The sequence below is a fragment of the Ovis canadensis genome, chromosome 14 (assembly GCF_042477335.2).
Source record: "Ovis canadensis isolate MfBH-ARS-UI-01 breed Bighorn chromosome 14, ARS-UI_OviCan_v2, whole genome shotgun sequence".
Lineage (NCBI taxonomy): Eukaryota > Metazoa > Chordata > Mammalia > Artiodactyla > Bovidae > Ovis > Ovis canadensis.
The window spans coordinates 34,772,080-34,791,593 of NC_091258.1; the positions used below are offsets into that span (position 1 = coordinate 34,772,080).

At 42.6% G+C, this 19,514-nt stretch overlaps 1 protein-coding gene across 2 annotated transcripts in view; it reads left to right on the plus strand.

Annotated features, from left to right (window-relative positions):
- Positions 1-1,278: 1,278 nt before the first annotated feature.
- Positions 1,279-19,514, plus strand: part of CHD9 (chromodomain helicase DNA binding protein 9) — a 159,227-nt gene continuing 140,991 nt past the window's right edge. Inside the window, exon 1 of one of the 2 annotated variants that reach the window (XM_069549830.1) lies at positions 1,279-1,651. The gene's annotated coding sequence lies outside the window, so the exon portion shown is untranslated. Of the gene's footprint in view, positions 1,894-19,514 lie in introns of both variants that reach the window. The other variant, XM_069549829.1, reaches the window with a different exon arrangement.

The following is a 19,514-nucleotide window of genomic DNA, read 5'->3' on the forward strand; positions in this document are numbered from 1 at the left end:
ATTCTTTACCAGCTGAGCCACAGGGGAAGCCCAAGAATACTGGAGGGGGTAGTCTATCCCTTCTCAAAGTTATGTTAAATATCACCTTTCTAGGATGGGAAATCCCAAGGACGGGGGAGCCTGGTGGGCTGCCGTCTATGGGGTCGCACACAGTCGGGCACGACTGATGCGACTTAGCAGCAGCAGCAGCAGCAGGATGGGAAAGGGAACAAACATAAGGTAGTGCTGCCTATTGCAGGCAGATGATTTACCGACTGAGCTATGAGGGAAGCCCGACTGAACTTGTAACCTTCCGTTATTTTGTCTTCTCTCGTTCAAATATGGATGTTAAAGTTTTAATCTGATATTAAAGCCAGCTCAGGACCTAAGAGACCCGTAGAATTTTTAGAATCGGAAGGCTTTTAGAAAATGTGTCCACCCTCTTCATTTCACAGAAGGGAAAACCGAGGCCTTGGGACACGTTATGATTTAATGTAGGTCACCCAGTTAATTAGTGACAGAGTAGGAACCCAGGTGTCCCCAGGCCTTCGTAAGCCAGTGGTTTTCTAGTACGCTCCCTAGTCTTGGACCAGTTCCTTCCCCTCTTTGGTGGGTGGGGGTGAGGGGGGGCGGCGGCGGGAGAGTCGGAGGAGGTTGTTCTTTCTTTCCCTTCATATCTGTGCAATTTAGAACGCGGGCCTGATCATGGGGATGACGAGGTGTCAGCCCGGCTCTCCACCACTTGAGGTGCGCGCGGTCTCTCTAGATGGGGACATGGGGCTGGGTCTTTCCTTAGCCTGGCGCCCCTTTCGCGATTGGTGCTTAGCACCTGGACTGAATCGCTGTATCATCGCGGCGACACTCTCTTGGCTCCCGATTTTACGGCACAGGCGTGTGCCACCGCCGTCTCAGACCGAAGGGAGAACCTGGGGTCCGAAATCACGACAGTGTCAAGAGGGAGGCTCCGGAAACCCTCCCGGTTCCTCGGCGGACCCCAGCCTGGCGGGGAAATGCCCAGCGAATGAATGACCTCGGCGCCGACCCCGCCGCCGGTCAGCTCGCGGCCGGGGTGTGCCTGCCGGGCCTGACGTGGCGGCGGGGCCGCGGGGAGGGGAGAGGCCGCCGCGAGGGCGCGGCCTGACGTGGCGGCCGCGGCGGGGCGGCGAGGGGAGCCCGGGCCACTGCACTGCCCTGCGCTCCGGCCAGAGGGCGCCCGGCCCCAACACTTCCCCGCCCCGAGGCCGCCCAGGGCTCCCGGAGTAACCGCACCGGCGATTGGGTCGGCGGCGTGGCGGGGCCATGTTGGAGCCGGGCAGCGACCCCGCCCCCCGCCGCCCTCCGCCCCAGGTCAGACCGGGTTGTGTGGGAAGGGGAGCGACAGAGGGGAATCCTCCCTTCCCGGTCGCCCGGCGCTGCGGGAGCGGCGGCGGGAGCCGCCGCGGCCTCGGCCGCCCCTCCGAACCCGGGCCAATCAGCGGCGCGGGCACAAATATGCAAATGGCGCGCCGGTGCTGCCGGAGTGCCGCTCGCAGGGGCTGGTGGGGTCGCGCTGGGGGAGTGAACTGGGCCAATCAGGCGGGTGCGTGGCGGCGCGGGGGAGGCGGTGCCCCTTCACTCCTCCCTCCGCTCCCTCCCGGCCCCGCGCTGACAGGGGGGCCTGGCCGCGCCGCCGGTAAGTGCCGCCGCCACCCGTCGCTGCCACCCACCGCCCCAGGCGTGGGGAGGAAGCCCCGGGGGCGCCCCGGGGCAGCGGCCGCTGCTCAACTGGTGGGGAGAGGCGGGGGCGGGTTCTGTCATCCGGGTGGTCGCCGGAGGCCGCCCCCGCCCGGCCAGCCGCGCGTGTCAGTCTCGGTCGAAGCGCGGGGCGGCGGGGGCGCCTCAGTCATGGCGAAGCCCGAGAGCCCGCGAGCGGCGGTGAGTACGTGCCGCCGCCGCCGCCGCTCGGCCGGGGTGAGGGTGGTGGGGGGTGGGGGTCGGGGCAGGCCGGGCCGCGTTGCGGCCGCCGAGGTGAGGGGCCGGCGCCCGGGGGCCGGCGGGCGTCCAGGGAGGCCTGGGATGGGGCGCTGCCCGCACGTGCGGCCCAGCCCGCCCGCGGCCAGCCCCGCGCCTGTCATGGCTGCGGGCAGCTGCCCCCGCCTCCCAGCCCGCAGACCCCGGGGTCGGGACCGGGTCGCAGAGCCTGTTGCGTCGGATGGAGGTGAGGGCAGGGCGGGCAGGGCGTGGGTTGGCAGGACCCCCCCCCCCCCCCCAACCCTTCCCCTCCCCGCTTGAGGTCCGGGCCTCCCCGTCCGCTCGCTTCCCTCCCGAGGGTCGAGCTTCCCTCCATCCTGCAGCTTCTTCCCCCTCCCGCCTGCTTTCTCGCCTCCGTGACTCATGACAAGGCGTCCCGCGCGAGTGCTGGGTGCCCTGGAGCCCGGGACGCCCCCGGCGCTTTCCCAGGCCTGGGCGTCCGGGTTACGACCGCAGTGCTTCTCTATGATACCCCGCCCCGAGGGCCTCTCCACGTCTGCAGCGGGGCCCCGACCCCACCAGCCCCTGTGTGTGTCGGGCCTCCGTCGTGACTGCTGCTTTCTTGGCATCTGGGTGTGGGACGTGATGGGTGGTTCCAGGGCTCTCTTCGCGGAGATCCATCCCAAAGCCACGCACGACCCGGAAAGCCTGGGTGTCTGACTGGCCTGTAGCAGTCGCCAGCTCAGAGTGGTTTCTGTTTGTTCCTTTTTTGGTTTTGTTTTGCCCCCTCCCCCGCCCCTTTTCTTAAGGAAAATAAAACTTTTCAGAACAAAGTAGACGAGGTTTTTTTTTTTTTTTCTTTTCCAGTTGTGATTATTTACCAGTGTTACACAGTTACTTTCTTGGACTAAGATTTGACTGTATAGTGACTTTTAATCAATTTATGTGAAATACTCATAAGTACTTCAGAGCCCCTCCCCATTAAATAAAGTTTATCTTCATGAATGCAATCATTATCACAATTTAATTTCTTAGTTTTGCACTTCTCAGCTTTTCTCTGATTTCAGAGTCTCTAGTTTTACTTAAGCATCTATGATCTTGAGCAGAATTTTTGTTAATATTACTTAGCCTGAACTCTGCATAATTGTACAGGTACTTAGAACCATTAGGTTTACAAATACTTGAATGTATGGAAGGGGAACTTAAGTGGGGGATTCCTCTTTGTGGAGGGGGCGGTGGTTTTGTTTTCTGCAATGCAAAAGGATGAATTTAGTGTTTTTGTTTTATGTTAGATATACAGAACTTGAATTTAAATGTGACTTTTTTGCTAACAGCACAGAGCCTTCCATATGACCAATGTTTGATAAATACTATTTTTGGGTTTCCTGGGTGGCTCATTTGTAAAGAATCCGCCTTCAATGCAGGAGACTCCAATTCCATCTCTGGGTCAAGAAGATCCCCTGGAGGAGGAAATGGCAACCCACTTCTGTATCCTTCCCTGGGAAATCCCATGGGAAAAGCCTGGCAGGCTACAGTCCATGGGGTCCCAGAAGAGTTGGACATGACTGAGCAACAAAACATTTTTTGTTAAATAATATTTGTTAAATCATAAAATATTTTTTATTAAAACAACAAAATATTTACTAAATGAAAAATATCTATTGCTACCATGTAGCTTTCAAGACTTTTCTGTTTATATTGCCTTGTTGTTTAGTCACTAAGTTGTGTCCGACTTTTTTGTGACCCGCATGGACTGTAGTTCGCCAGGTCCCTCTATCCATAGGATTTCCCAGGCAAGAATACTAGAGTGGTTTGCCATTTTCTTCTGCAGGGGATCTTCCTGACCCAGGGCTCAAACCTGCATCTCCTGCATTATCAGGCAGATTCTTTGCTGCAGTTGTTCTCTTGCTCAATTGTGTCTTATTCTTTGTGACCCCATGGACTGCAGCACACCAAACTTCCTTGTCATTCACTATCTCCCGGAGTGTGCCTAAACTCATGTCCATTGAGGTGGTGATGCCATCTAACCATCTCATCCTCTATTGCCCTCTTCTCCTCCTGCCCTCAATTTTTGCCAGCATCGGGATGTTTTCCAGTGAGTTGGCTCTTCACATCACGTGACCAGAGTATTGGACTTCATCTTCAGCATCAGTCCTTCCAGTGAATATTCAGGGTTGATTTCCTTCAACCTGGTTTGATCTTGCTGTCTAAGGTGGATTCTTTACCATTGAGCTACCTGGGAAGCCCTTCACGTTAAATAGTTATGGTATACTCCAAAGTCTTGGCAGGTCTCAATCCTTGGGGAGTTTCCTATAAAATCCACCTCATGTAATATAGACATAAAATGATCTGAGGAAAATCAAAGTAGTTGCCTCCCAGGCTTGCCTCTGGTATCTCTGTCATCCTTGAACAGTTTTAGGATAGTGGGTATTGTAGAGTTTAAAAACAAAAACCGTTGTGATTGATTAACTAGGAGAAAATGGTGTCCTAAGGATTTTGGAAATATTAGGAAGAAAATATTGTGCTGGTGTAACCAGTAAAGCCTTCTTGTCTTGGACGGCGTGCTGATTGGAGAGAAACAGGACTGTGTCAGTTTACTAGCTGTATAGTTGTAGTCCAGTTAATTAAATGCTGTGAACCTTCATTTTCTCCCATGTAACAAATCTGTGATTCTAAATATCCCAAGATATTTCTCTGAAATGCAAATTATTCTTGGATTTAAGTTTTCAAAAGCGAGGTTTTGAAAGAAATAGTGGTATATTGGTATTTCAGGTAAATTGGCCTTTCTGGGAAACATTTTTAGAATAACCTCAAGTGAGCAAGTATGAATAAAGGTAGGGAAGCAGTGTTGTCAATGGACAAAGTCCACGACAAGAAAAGATTAATGAAATCATAGCCTTTTCACCTTGGAAGTATCTTTAGATACTTCTAACTCCAGACCCTGTATCTAATATGACTGCCTTCCATAAGGCACTGAACTAACTACACCTTGGTAGTTTACCTATGGAAATAAGATAGACTCGAAGGAGAGGCTTGTGTAAATTTAGGATGGGGAACTGAAGTAGCATTACAGATTTAGAAGTAAAACCTATTGAAGCTTCTACCAATAGTAAAATGAAAATGTCGGTACATGCGAATATTTTAGATTTTCTGAAGAGTTGGATCAGCGATAGAAACGTAATACAAGAAAAAGTCAACTATTACACTTTCTCAGCAAAAGGAAAAAAGTCTCAGATCAAAGTCTAAAAAGGAAAAATGAATATGATTGAAATAATCTACTGGGGAAATATCATCAGGTGTTAGTATAATGAATAAAAAACATCAGAGTGAAAATGAATTATGAAAACTAATTATGAGAGTGTGTTGTCATAAATGTTTGAAAAACTCTAAAAGCCAAAGACTGGAATTAGAAGGGATTCATGGAGACTGAGATAGAGTGATTTTATTGTGACCTTTCAAATGTTTTGTAGATGTTGTGGTCTTAACATGATTAACACCTTTTAGCAAAATACAGATTTAGCTTTTTTATAGTTAACTACTTTGTAAATATAAGTTGCCACATTCCAGTTTTGTAACTGTCTTCTAACACTTTGTGTCTCTTTACTCCTTATTTGGGCTTCACTCCCATACATTCCACCTCTCTGAGTTTTACCAGTCTGTGAATACTCAAGTCAAATTCCACCTTGTAAGTAAAATCATCTCTTATCATCGTAGCCCTTAAGGATTTCTCCTCCCCATGAAATCATAGCATTATTATTTGTCTCACTTTTTTGACATTGTGTCGTTTCCTGGCATTCCTTCTATTGTATTGCCTTTGAATTTGCAGGAATACTTTTTGCTTCTTTCTTTTAGAAGCAGTTGGAAAGTTGAAAAAGTGATGGTGAGAAACCCAAAGGAGGGGAAAGCCACTTTGAGCTGTAATTTGTTTCCTGGACTCCAGGTCATACACATCCATCCGTCCATTAAGCAGATTTATTAAATAGTCCTTTTATTTAGTAATTTATTATATGTACTATAATGTGATCTTTGCCTTTCTAGAATATACAGTCTAATAGTGGAAACACATAACGAATAAACAATAAACAAATGTGAAATTTCAACTTAGGATGACTACAGCAAGGAAAGAGAACAGTGCTACGAGAGGGAAAAATGGAGAAGGTTTTAGTGTGCGTGGTCAGAGACGGCCTCTCAGGTGGTGCTGTTTAAGTTACAACCACAAGACTAGGAAGCCAGGCAGGAAAAGAGATTCCTGGAACGGAGAAAAATACATACGAAGGCAAGAAAATGATTAATACCTTGAAGAAATGAAAGAAGTTCAGGATAGCAAGAACATAATGGAGGGAGACCATGCAGGATGAAAAGAGGCAGAAAGCAGATCATGCGGGGCCTTGCAGGGCACGTTAAAGACTTTTGGGTTTTACTAAGGACATTTCAGTCATTGAAGATTTTGAAGCAGAGGAGTAATATACTTTAATTTTTAAATCACTTTCGCTTAGATTGGAGCTAAAGGCAAGAGTGAAAGCAAAGACATTATGCTCCTATCATCACTGAGGTAAAACAATGCTAACTGGAACTAGGGTAGCAGCTATAGAGATGAGGGAATAGAAAAGGTGATATGTATATATGTATATATAAAATTTGATTTGATAGAGACAAGGAGATGGGAACGATAGAGAAATTGACAACTTCGTGGTGAACTGAATGTAAATGAAAGGTGTCAAAAATGACCTCCAGGTTCCTGGCTTGAGGAATTAGGTGGTGGTGAGATGTACTGAGAGGAAGATGAGGGAGAAAAAAGGTTTGGTGAGAAAGCTTTGAATACTGTCCATACACAGGTGTCTTCAATGGTTTTATCTGAGTGGTAGATGCCTCAGTCAGGATAGCTTTAACTATGTGTGTGACACCACACTGTGACATGTTCATAGCTTGTGTTTTGAGAGAAAGGAGTAATCTTCCTATTTATGTTAGAAAAATTGGTAACTGAAATGACCTTTATAATAGTGTTCTTCAGTTTTTAAATGTTTGTGAATATCTTAATGTAGATTGGGCTTCCCTTGCGGCTCAGCATGTAAAAAATCACCTGCAACGCGGGAGACCTGGGTTCGATCCCTGGGTTGGGAAGATCCCCTGGAGACAGGAAAGGGTATCTGCTCCAGTATTCTGGCCTAGAGAATTCCATGGACTGTATAGTCTGTGGGGTTGCAAAGAGTCAGATAGGACTGAGCAACTTTGACTTAATGTAGATTACATTGATATAGAGGTTTAAGTAAAAAAAAAAAAAAAACTTGAGTGTAGTATTAGATGGGTTTATGTATTACTTGGGTGATGGTGGAGAATACAAGTCTTATAGTCTTGATATCCTCAGGAAATCAGCAGTCTTTAAAGTTATTACCTTGTAAGTAGCCTGATAGTAAATGTATCATTTTTTAAAAAAATATTTATTTATTTGGCTGTACCAGGTCTTAGTTGCAGCATGTGAGATCTTGTTCCCTGACCAGGGATCGAACCTGGGTCCCCTGCACTGAGCTCAGAGTCTTAGCCACTGGACCATGAGAGCAGTCCCAACATATCATTTTTAATGAGGCTTCTGGTGCTTATGAGTAAAAATTATACCTTAGGTTGTTAGTAGCTATTGTTTATCAAATAGCTACAGAGGTTGATATTTTTGTTATAATTTGGCATAATTAAGTGAAGTTAGCTAAATGAACTTAAGGGTTTTTTTTTTTTTTTGAGGGGAGTGGTTTTTGCTTTAAAACTTTTTTTAACCAGTAATTTTGGACGTTATTATGGCCACCTCATGCGAAGAGTTGACTCATTGGTAAAGACCCTGATGCTGGGAGGGATTGGGGGCAAGAGGAGAAGGGAACGACAGAGGATGAGATGGCTGGATGGCATCACCGACTCGAAGGACATGAGTTTGAGTGAACTCCGGGAATTGATGATGGACAGGGAGGCCTGGCATGCTGCAGTTCATGGGGTCACAAAGAGTCAGACACAACTGAGAGACTGAACTGAACTGAACTGAACTGAACTGATTGCTCCAAACAGACATGGTTTGAAATTTGAGGAGGGGGATATTTATCTTTCTTGGCCATTGGTTATGTCAGGTTAAGTTTCTGACTAAGCAGCAAGCCCTTGATTGAAAATCGGGAATTTCCTGGTAGTCTAGTGGTTAGGATTTCTTACTTTCACTGCTGAAGGCTCTGGTTCAGTCCCTGGTTGGGGGCCTAAGACCTGTAAGTCATGTGGCACACCCCCCCCCCCCCCAAATATTGGAAATCAGTGGTTATTCACCTGAAAGATAAATGCTAGTATATCTTACTAGGTTTTTTTGTTTTTATAAGAAGAAGGAAAAGGTGGTGAGGATAATGTTTAGGTTTCACATATTTTGCATAAAATGTTTTGTCTTAAAATTTTGTAATTTACTACTGTTTGGGTAGATTAAAATTTTTTTCATCGAATTAGCTGACTTGAATTCAGTATGTTTCTCCATTTTCTCAGTTATTTTGAAAGAGTTGCAGTAATTTTATGGGGGCAGAAACTGAAGTACAAGAGGTTAACAAGGTATTTGGAAAATGGAGTTAGTGTAGAATTTATTTTCAATATTTGTTTTTGAGTAGAAGGATAGAAAACAAGATGATTTTATTTGTACATTTACGTTTTTGTTAAAGTAGGAGATATTTGCTCTTGCCTAAAGTTAGAAGGGAAGCAGGTAATTGCAGAGGGTGATTAAAGATCCTCCAGAGGTGGAACATGTAAGTCCCTTTGACAGGCTGAACGGAATGGTGACTATTAAGAGGTGAAAGATTAATCTTTGGGAAGGAGTCATACTTCCTCTTTTGAAGAGTGTAATAGAAGAAAAAAGGACTAGATTCAAAAACAGATACATGCTTTGGAAAAGATGATTGGTGAATTTCAACCAAAAAACCTCAGAAAACCAAGAGGCAAAATTGTTTGGGGTGAAAATGGGGAAGTTAGGATTGCAGAATTGGGAGAAAAGCATAAAAGAACTACAAAGAGATAGCCTCAAAGCCTGGGAAAGTGAATTTAAACATTAAGCAAAGGCAGGGACTGCATTGAAGGCAAATGTTAGGTGCCAGGCATGTAATAATTGTTAGAAATATTATAAATATTGAAATTGTTCATTGAAATGGACTGAGGCAAGGAGGTAAAGTTACAGTGGTGATGCTAATAAAGTATGGTGGGTTGAGTGAGTGTAAAAGGACCCAGTGGTATTGAAAATGATGAGAGGACAGCGTTGGAGATAATTAGTGAAAGAGTTTGAGGAGGTCCAGAGAAGCCTCACAGTCTTCGGAAGGTTTGGATGACTGTAGGTTCTTGGGAAGTCAGAAAAGAGATGAGAGGTATGAGAGGGAAGTCAAAGTTGCTCAGTTGTGTCCAACTCTTTGCCATCCCACGGACTGTAGCCCGCCAGGCTCCTCTGTCCATGGAATTCTCCAGGCCAAAATACTAGAGTGGGTAGCCGTTCCCTTCTCCAGGGGATCTTCCCAACCCAGGGATCGAACCCAGGTCTTCCACATTGCAGGCCAATTCTTTACAGTCAGTGTTTTACATTTGTTAAGCCCTTACTGTATTTTAGGAACTTTGAACGTGTTTCTAAACTGTGCATCAACTTTGCAAGTTAAATGGTGATAATCAGCCTGAGTCTCAGTTTTTAGTGTATTTCGAATTTTGGAAAATTCTGCATTTAAATCAGTTTCCTGTTTTTAATGTTAATAGTATACACACACACACACACACACTTAATTTGGTTATGAGTAAGACTAATATTCAAGACCACTTAATTAAACAACTTAACCTGACTCAGTAGCAAATAGGAAACTTTTAATCTTTCTTCAATATCAGCCTCAAATTAATTTTCCCAGTTAGCTTTTACTAAGAGTAGAGATGATATTATATTTTTAAAGATTTTCTTTCTGTGAGATGTAAACCAACACTAAATTAAGTATGAATACCTACAGAGTAAGGAATTGAATTTATTAAGTGGTGATCTACAGACCAGAGATGTTAATATAAGCATTACTTGAGTGCTGTTTAGATTAGTAGTTGGAGTTCTTTTAAAGCAAGGAATGCTTTGTTTTTAAAAGATCCTACTTGAGAGCTTAATCTGTAAAATAAAAGAATATGCAGGGCGAAATTTTACAAGGGAAGAAATGGGGGAAGGGGTAGTCTAAAGCCTTTCCTTCCTTTGGCTATGTGTTACCCAGTAATCTAGAGAGAGCACAGTTTAAAAACAGCATTTACAGAGTGTTTTTTGTGGGTGATTTATTGCAGTTCTAGGAGATTGGTATGATTATATTACACTCCCCATTTGCAGATGAAGAAACTGAGCTTGAAAATGATTAAGTGACTTGCTTAAGATTACATAGCCCTACTCTGGTATTCTGCACTGGGAAACCCCATGGACAGAGGAGCCTGGTGGGCTATAGTCCGTGTGGTCGCAGAGTCTGACACGACTGAGCAACTGAATACACACACACAACGGGTGGTAAAGCTGACCAGTCTCTTTTCAAAGCCCTTACTTTATTTGCTGTGTTATAGGGTCCCTTGTAGAATAACTTATCAATGAAAGCAAAATGCTTTGTAGGATAACTGGGCATTAAGCTTCAGTTGGATCACTGGAGGCATTCTCATGTACGCAACTCTGTGTGTGTGTATGTGTAGGGTAAAATATATATAACCTAAAGTTTACTATTTTAACCATTTTTAAGTGCAGTCCAGTGGAGGCATACTTCAGGTCATAAAAATGATACATTGTTGCTTCAGAGAATGCTTTTGAATCTCAATTTTTGGCCCAGCTATTAAGAATTGAGAGGTTTTGTTTTGTTCAATGTTATGACATTGAATTCTTGAAAACATTTGAGGATTTACTATGTGGCAGGAATTATGCTAGATGTTCAGGATAAAGATGAGTAAGGACCATTCTCTGCATGCCTCTTATTTTGTAGGGAAGACACACAAGTAGACCAAGAGTGATAATGCAGTGTGTAAAGTATGGAATCCAAAAATTGAATGCTTGGGACTTCCCTGGCAGTCTACTGGTTAAGACTCCGGGGACATGGGTTTGATCCCTGGTTGGGGAGCTAAGATCCCACATGCCACATGGCATGCCCCCCCCCAACTCAAAACAAACAAACCAGCCCTGAAATGAATTGCTTAACCTTTCTAGAGGGCTGTGTGTATGTGTGTGTGTGTGTGTGTACCATGTACTAGCTTCCTAGAGATTGTAGAGCTTGAATTTAATATCAGAGCATTATTAGCTGAAGGAACAGGGGTGGTGGGAAGTGATATAGGTGAAGAGAACTTCCTCTGTGTATTAACGGAGATGTGAGAAAATTTGATGAATTCAAGCAGCATTTCAGCGTGGTTAAGTCATGGACTGTTGGTTAGTCGCTCAGTCAGGTGCGACTCTTGTGATGCCATCCATGGACTGTAGCTCGCCAGGCTCCTCTGTCCTTGGGATTTCCCAGGCAAGAATACTGAAGTGGGTTGCCATTTCCTTCTCAAGGGGATCTTCCCAACCCGGGGATTGAACCCACATCGCCTGTTATTGCAGGTGGATTCTTTACCACTGAGCCCCTGGGAAGCCCCAGGCATGGAATACCTATGGGGAAATAGAAGCAAAAATGGGTGGAGAGGCAGTGATATCTTCAGCAAAGGAATGTAAAGTGAGGTTGCTCAGTTGTGTCTGACTCTTTGCGATCCCATGGGTAGCCTACCACGCTCCTCCATCCATGGGATTTTCCAGGCAAGAGCACTGGAGTGGGTTGCCATTTCCTTCTCCAGAGGATCTTCCCAACCCAGGAATCGAACCCGGGTCTCCAGCATTGTAAGCAGATGCTTTACCATCTGAGCCACCAGGGAAGTGCAAAGAAATGTAATGAGCAAGCAAATATATTGGGAGATGAGTTTAGGCATATAATGATACTATTGGTTAGTATAAATACTTTTTTAAATGAGTTGGAAACTAGGTACAATCAGATGTCACAGGCTCTTACTAATTTTTCCTCAAGGCAACATAGAATCTTGATATATGTTCCTAGTTCTACAGATCAGTGAGAAGAAAATACATATTTACTGAGCAGTTACTATATTTTAGACTTCCTTCTTCTGAACACTGCAACAACCCTGCAGTGTTGAAGGTTAGGTGAGGAAAAAGAATTTCAAAGAACCACTGAAGGTTATAAAACTTAGAAATGGCAGTTAGAGTTTGAACTCATGACTGATCTTCAACTACGCTATGGCCGATCAGTATTTGCCAGAGATTTTTCTTATTGAGTAGTAATCTAATTTATTTTATAACTAATTAGCTGGATGGATGCCTAATGCAGTTAATCTGAAACATACCAAGTATACAGGGAACAGAGGTAAGGATGGTCTTTAATAGAGTTGTGTAAACAAATGTAGTAGAGATTGGAATACATGACTTGTACAACTTCTTATGTGGGCTTCTGTGATGATTTAGTGTGTTGTACATTAATAAAACAACCTAAATTATCTTGTCTACTGGGGAAAATTTTGAAGGATATCCTTCTGTATAACTATTAACAAGTTAGTTTATCTTTCTATTCTAGTTTTTGCTAGTATTGATATTGTTATGTAAGAGGGTCAGATTAGCCTGAAAATCTTTTTCAGTGAGGACAGTGATATTCCTGAAAATAGTGGAAGGTTAGAACAATCTTCTGTAGCATAATTTCTTTTTTAGAATTTAAGTATAGAACATTATGGGTGATGTCTTCACAGGAAAAAAAAATAAGTTTTTTAAAAGTTGAGGTATTTTGGGAGCTTCCCAATACTGGTGGTTCAATAGTAAAGAATCCACCTGTGATACGGGTTTGACCCCTAACCTGGGAAGATCCCCCGTGCAGTAGAGCAACCTAGCCCGTGTGCCACAGCTACGGACCCTGTGCTCTGAAGCCTGGGAGCTGCAGCCTGTGAAGCCCATGTGCCAGGTCTGCTGAAGCCCGTGCTCCTCAACAAGAGAAGCCACCACAGTGAGGAGCCCACACACTGCAGCTGGAGAGTGGCCCTGCTCACCGCAGCTAGAGAGAGGCCCAGGCAGGAGCAGAGACCCAGCACAGCCAGCAAAGAGACAAATCATATTTCTAAAAATGTTTTTAAGTAAGTTTCATAAATGTTTATTGGGTTGACCTTAAAGTTGTTGTTTCCACAAGGTAGTATGGAAAAACCTGAACAAACTTGGCCACCCTAAATATTTTAGAATATAGAGCCTACTACTTTTTATCTTCCTAGCATTTATTCCATAAAGAAGATTTTAAGCTTTTTCCCCTGATATCTCTAGTTTGGTTAGGGTAGGTGTTTGTGTGAGTAGGAAATTAACCAAGTGTACAGTGTTGATTAATGACACCTTCATAAGCATTCAGTCCAAGCCTGTTATTCACAATGAAATTGGGGGGGCCAGATGGTTGTTAAATATGCTGTCACACATTTAAGTAGTTCCAGGAATTAGAATTTTGGTCTCTACACAGTACAGGAGAAAACAAATAATACTAATAGGTTTTAGTTTATAGTGTTAGGTATGGACATTTTTCTTTTGAATCCTTTTAGTTTACTTGGAAAATTTCTGTTCAGACTTATAAGGCACTACCAGATAAATTAAGCAGAGACATAGTTGATGTTCATCAGTTTCACAGTATAATATTTTGGTTACCCCTGAGCAGGTTAGGTCTGATAATTTGGTCATAGTTTGGGTTTTGGTGTCCTGACATCTTTTACTCTACTTCCCATAAAATAGCTAAGTGTAGTACACAGGGTAGATTCTATAGCATATCATGCTTCTTATTCACAAAGACTTGGACAAATTTTTAATGAACCATCAGTTCAGTCGCTCCGTTGTGTCCATCTCTTTGCTACCCCATGGACTGTAGCATGAACCGTAATATATGTAAAATGTGTACATTACCATAATATACATAAAATGGAATATTGTTCAGCATTAAAAAGGAAAGACATTCTGACATGTGCTGCAACATGGATGAACCTTGAATGCATTAGGCTGAGTGAAATAAGCCTCTTACACACATATACACAAGTACTATATGATTCTACTTGTATGAGATATCTAATGTAGTCAAATTCATTAGAAACAGACAGTAAAATGATGTTGCCAGGGGACTGGGATTGGAGGAAGGGGAATAGTGAGTTGTTTAAATAAACAAAAGATTTCAAAGTTGCCAGGTGAAAAAATTTTGAAGGTTGGTTGCACAAAAATCAATATGTTTAAAACTACTGAACTATACACTTAAAAATGGTTAAGATGGTAAATTTTATGTGTTTTACAACAATTAAAACTTTAAAATATTTTGTGTTTTGCAGATAAAAACATTAAGTTTTTGAAAAGATATGTGCACCCCTGTGTAAATTGCAGCATTATTTATAATAGCCAAGATATGGAAACAACCCACATGCCCATCAAATAGATGAATAGATTAAAAAGATGTGGTATATATATAGAAAAAAGAATGCAATCTTGCCATTTGTAACAACATGTATAGGCCTGGATGATTTTATGCTAAGTGAAATAAGAGACAAATACTATATGCCTTTACTTGCATGTGGAGCCTAACAAAACAAAAGTCATAACAAAAGAGAAACTGGAGTTATAGATACAGAGAACAAACAGGTGGTTGCCAAAGGAAAGATAGCGAGGGGAGGGGGAGGGAGAAAGAGGTGAGGGAGATTGAAAGGTACAAACTTTCAGTTGCAAAATAAATGTCACTGGTATGAAGTGTACAGTTTGGGGAATATAGTTAACCAAGTAATATCTTTGGTGATGTCATAACTAGTCTTAACATGGTGATCTTTTTGAAATATATAGAAAGAGACTGTTGTGTAACAGGAACTAACATAGTGAAGGTGAATTATACTTTAAAAACATACAAACAAACTCGGAAACAGAGATCAGATTTGTGATTACCAGAGGCAGGAGTAGGGGCTGGAGGGAGGGGAATTGGATGAAGGCTGTCAAAAGGTACATGATAAGGTACTTAACACTTCTGTTTGTTGTCATATATGAAAGTTGTTAAAGTAAATGCTAAGAGTTCTTATCACAAATTTTTTTCTGTTTCTTCAATTTTGTATCTATGTGAGATGATGAGTGATCTCTAAACTTAATGTAATAACCATTCATAATATATGTCAGCATTTTGCTGTACACCTTCAACTTACACAGTGCTGTATGTTAAGTACATCTCAATAAAACTGGAAGAGGAAAATTAAAAATGGTTTTAAATAGGCCATAAGCTCATTGTCCAGATAACCACTAATGCCATTTTTTAAAAAGTTTCATGTGAGATTTTTTTTTTCTTCCTTTATTTAAAAAAAAACAAAAAACAAACATTTGGGGTGTGGTGTGCAGACACACCTTCCATGGCTTCGGGGAGGACACAGGCTCTAGACGGAAGCATGGGGTGGGATGGGGGCTGCACCCTCCAGCACCTTGGGCAGAGTACTTGCTGGGGGCTGGGAGTGGGGCTACAGGGTGGGCAGGTGGGCCAGCGGGGACTTGGCCACCATGGCTGGCCCACAACATCACCCCTCCCATGTGAGATTTTTAAAAAGGACAAAAACAGTTTCTGCCTTACATTGCGTTCCTTTCCCCCTCACCCAGATAGAAAGTTTTATGTGCATATTCCATGGATAAGTATTTTTTGATTGCTTATTGTAAGATAAAGATAGATTTCTAACCTCTTAGAATGTACGTTTTCTGGAGAACGTAAGCTTTAAACAAGGTAAATATGAAAAACATATAGTTAATACTAAGGGGAATAAAGGGAGGGCAGAGATATGAAGTGTTGGAGGAGAGTGACATTTTAGATAGATTGGTCAGGAATGACCTTACCAAGAAAGTTATTTTGGAAAAAGCATTTACATAAAATGAGGGGAGAATGTACTCAGCAAGTGCAGAGGCCCTGAGGAAGGAGCATTCTTGGCTTGTGTGTGTGTGTGTGATGGGGGATTCGTATATATGTTATATAAGAACATGAAATAGACCCTTTTAGACGTCGTATATTCAATTCGGTGGCCTTTCCGCTCACAGTGTTGTGCAGCCATCAGCACTATTTCCGGTTTTTCATTTTTCATTACTGCAAAGAGAGACTCTCTACTCATTAAGAAATAGTTGCCTACTTTCCCCCTCTTACCAGCCCCTGGTAACCTCTGATATTCTGTCTCTTTAAATTGGCCTATTCTAGATATTTCGTATAAGGAACCATGCTGCGTTTTTCCTTCTGTGTCTGCCTTTTATACTTAGTGTTTATAGGTTCACCCCTGTTGTAGCAGGTATCAGAATTCCATCCCCTTTTTGTGGTTGAATAGTACTCCATTTTACCAGATTTTGTTTATCAGTTGATGGCATTTGGATTTTTTTTCAACTTCTGGCTATTGTGAAGAATGCTGCTATTAACACCGCTGTATAAATATCTGTTTGAGTCCTTGTTCTTAATTCTTTTGAATGTATATTGTATACCTGGGCATAGAAATTCTGGGTTGTATGGTAATTCTGTGTTTACCTGAGGAACTGCCATACTCTGCCTCAGTACCATTTTACATTCCTACGAGCAATGTTGGAGGGTCTCAGTTTCTCCATGCTCCTCAACACTTGTTCTCTTATTTTATTTTATAGCATCTCAAGTAGGTATGAAATGATACCTCTTTGTGATTTTGATTTGCATTTCCTTAATGACTGATGCTTAATATCTTTTCATGTGTTTATTGGCCATTCCTTTAAGTTGGGTTGTCTCATGGTATTGATATTTAGTTGTAGGAATTCTTTGTAGAGTATTGAAACTTTATTAGATATGATTTGCAAATGTTTTCTTCCATTTTGTGAGTTGTCTTCGCTCTCTTCATAGTATCCTTTGATGCACAAATTGTCAATTGTGAAGTTCCGTTTACCTGTTTTTTTTTTTTAATTGTCACCTATGCCTTTAGTTTTATATTTAAGAAATCACTGCCAAAACCAAAATCATGAAGATTTGCCTCCATATTTTCTTCTCCGAGTGTTATAGTTTTAGCTTCTAAATTAGCATCTTTGATCTATTTGAATGAATTTTTACATATATGATGTAAAGTAAGGGTTCTGCTTCATTCTTTTGCAGGTGGCTCTTAAGTTTTTGCAGCATTAGTTGTGGAAGAGACTTATTCCCCACTGAATGGTCTTGGTATCCTTGTCAAAAAATCAGTTAATCATAGATGTGAGGGTTTATTCCTGGTCTTTCAGGTCCATCCCATTGGTCTGTTTGTCTGGCCTTATGTTAGTAACACACTGTTTTGATAGTTGTGATTTTGTAGTAAGTTTTGAAATTGAGAACTGTGAGTCTTTCAGCTTTGTTATTTTTCAAGGTTGTTTTGGCTATTCTGGTTCCCTTGAAATTCAATATGAATTTGTGCAAAAAATGTCATCAGGATTTTGATAGGACTTGCATTGAATTTGTAGGTCACTTTGAGTAGTATCGTCATCTTAACAACATTAAGTCTTCCATTCATGTCTTTGATTTATTTGTATTTCATTATTCACAGGGTGTCTTTCCATTTATTTAGATGTACTTTAATTCCTTTCCTGGTGGCTTCAGACAGTAAAGTGTCCACCTACAGTGCAGGAGACCAGGTTCGATCCCTGTGTTGGGAAGATCCCCTAGAGAAGGAAATGGCAACCCCCTCTAGTACTCTTGCGTGGAAAATCCCATGGACAGAGAGTCCTGGTAGGGTACAGTCCATGGGGTCGCAAAGAGTCGGACACGACTAAGCAACTTCACTTTAATACCTTTCAGCTATGTTTTGTAGTCTTCAGTGTCCACATCTTACAGAATATTAAAATATTTAAATAAATATTTAAATGCTTCATCCCTCAGTTCAGTTCAGTCCAGTTGCTCAGTCGTGTCCGACTCTTTGCGACCCCATGAGTCACAGCATGCCAGGCCTCTTGTCCATCACCAACTCCCGGAGTTCACTCAAACTCATGTCCATCGAGTTGGTGATGCCATCCAGCCATTTCATCCTCTGTCGTCCCCTTCTCCTCCTGCCCCCAATCCCTCCCAGCATCAGAGTCTTTTCCAATGAGTCAACTCTTCACATGAGGTGGCCAAAATATTGGAGTTTCAGCCTCAGCATCAGTCCTTCCAGTGAACACCCAGGACTGATCTCCTTGCAGTCCGAGGGAATCTGAAGATGTCTTCTCCAACACCACAGTTCAAAAGCATCAATTCTTCGGCGCTCAGCTTTCTTCACAGCCCAACTCTCACATCCATACATGACCACTGGAAAAACCATAACCTTGACTAGACGGACCTTTGTTAGCAAAGTAATAATACCTCTGCTTTTTAATATGCTATCTAGGTTGGTCATAACTTTCCTTCCAAGGAGTAAGCATCTTTTAATTTCATGGCTGCAATCATCATCTGCAGTGATTTTGGAGCCCCCCAAAATAAAGTCTGACACTGTTTCCACTGTTTCCCATCTATTTCCCATGAAGTGATGGGACCAGATGCCATGATCTTAGTTTTCTGAATGTTGAGCTTTAAGCCAACTTTTTCACTCTCCTCTTTCACTTTCATCAAGAGGCCTTTAGTTCCTCTTCACTTTCTGCCATAAGGATGCTGTCATCTGCGTATCTGAGGTTATTGATATTTCTCCCAGCAATCTTGATTGCAGCTTGTGCTTCTTCCAGCTGAGTGTTTCTCATGATGTACTCTGCATATAAGTTAAATAAGCAGGGTGACAATATACAGCCTTGACGTACTCCTTTTCCTATTTGGAACCAGTCTGTTGTTCCATGTCCAGTTCTAACTGTTGCTTCCTGACCTGCATATAGGTTTCTCAGGAGGCAGGTCAGGTGGTCTGGTAATTCCCATCTCTTTCAGAATTTTCCACAGTTTATTGTGATCCACACAGTCAAAGGCTTTGGCATAGTCAATAAAGCAGAAATAGATGTTTTTCTGGCCCTCTCTTGCTTTTTCCATGATCCAGCAGATGTTGGCAATTTGATCTCTGGTTCCTCTGCCTTTTCTAAAACCAGTTTGAACATCTGGAAGTTCACAGTTCATGTATTGCTAAAGCCTGGCTTGGAGAATTTTGAGCATTACTTTACTAGCGTGTGAGATGAGTGCTATTGTGTGGTAGTTTGAGCATTCTTTGGCATTGCCTTTCTTTCGGATTGGAATGAAAACTGACCTTTTCCAGTCCTGTGGCTACTGCTGAGTTTTCCTAATTTGTTGGCATATTGAGTGCAGCACTTTCACAGCATCATCTTTCAGGATTTGAAACAGCTCAACTGGAATTCCATCACCTCCACTAGCTTTGTTCATAGTGATGCTTTCTAAGGCCCACTTGACTTCACATTCCAAGATGTCTGACTCTAGGTGAGTGATCACACCATCATGATTATCTAGGTCGTGGAGCTCTTTTTTGTACAGTTCTTCCGTGTATTCTTGCCACCTCTTCTTAATATCTTCTGTTTCTGTTAGGTCCATACCATTTCTATATCCCTAAGTATTTTTAAAAATGCTATTGTAAATGGAATTGTTCTCAATTTCTTTTTTGGAATG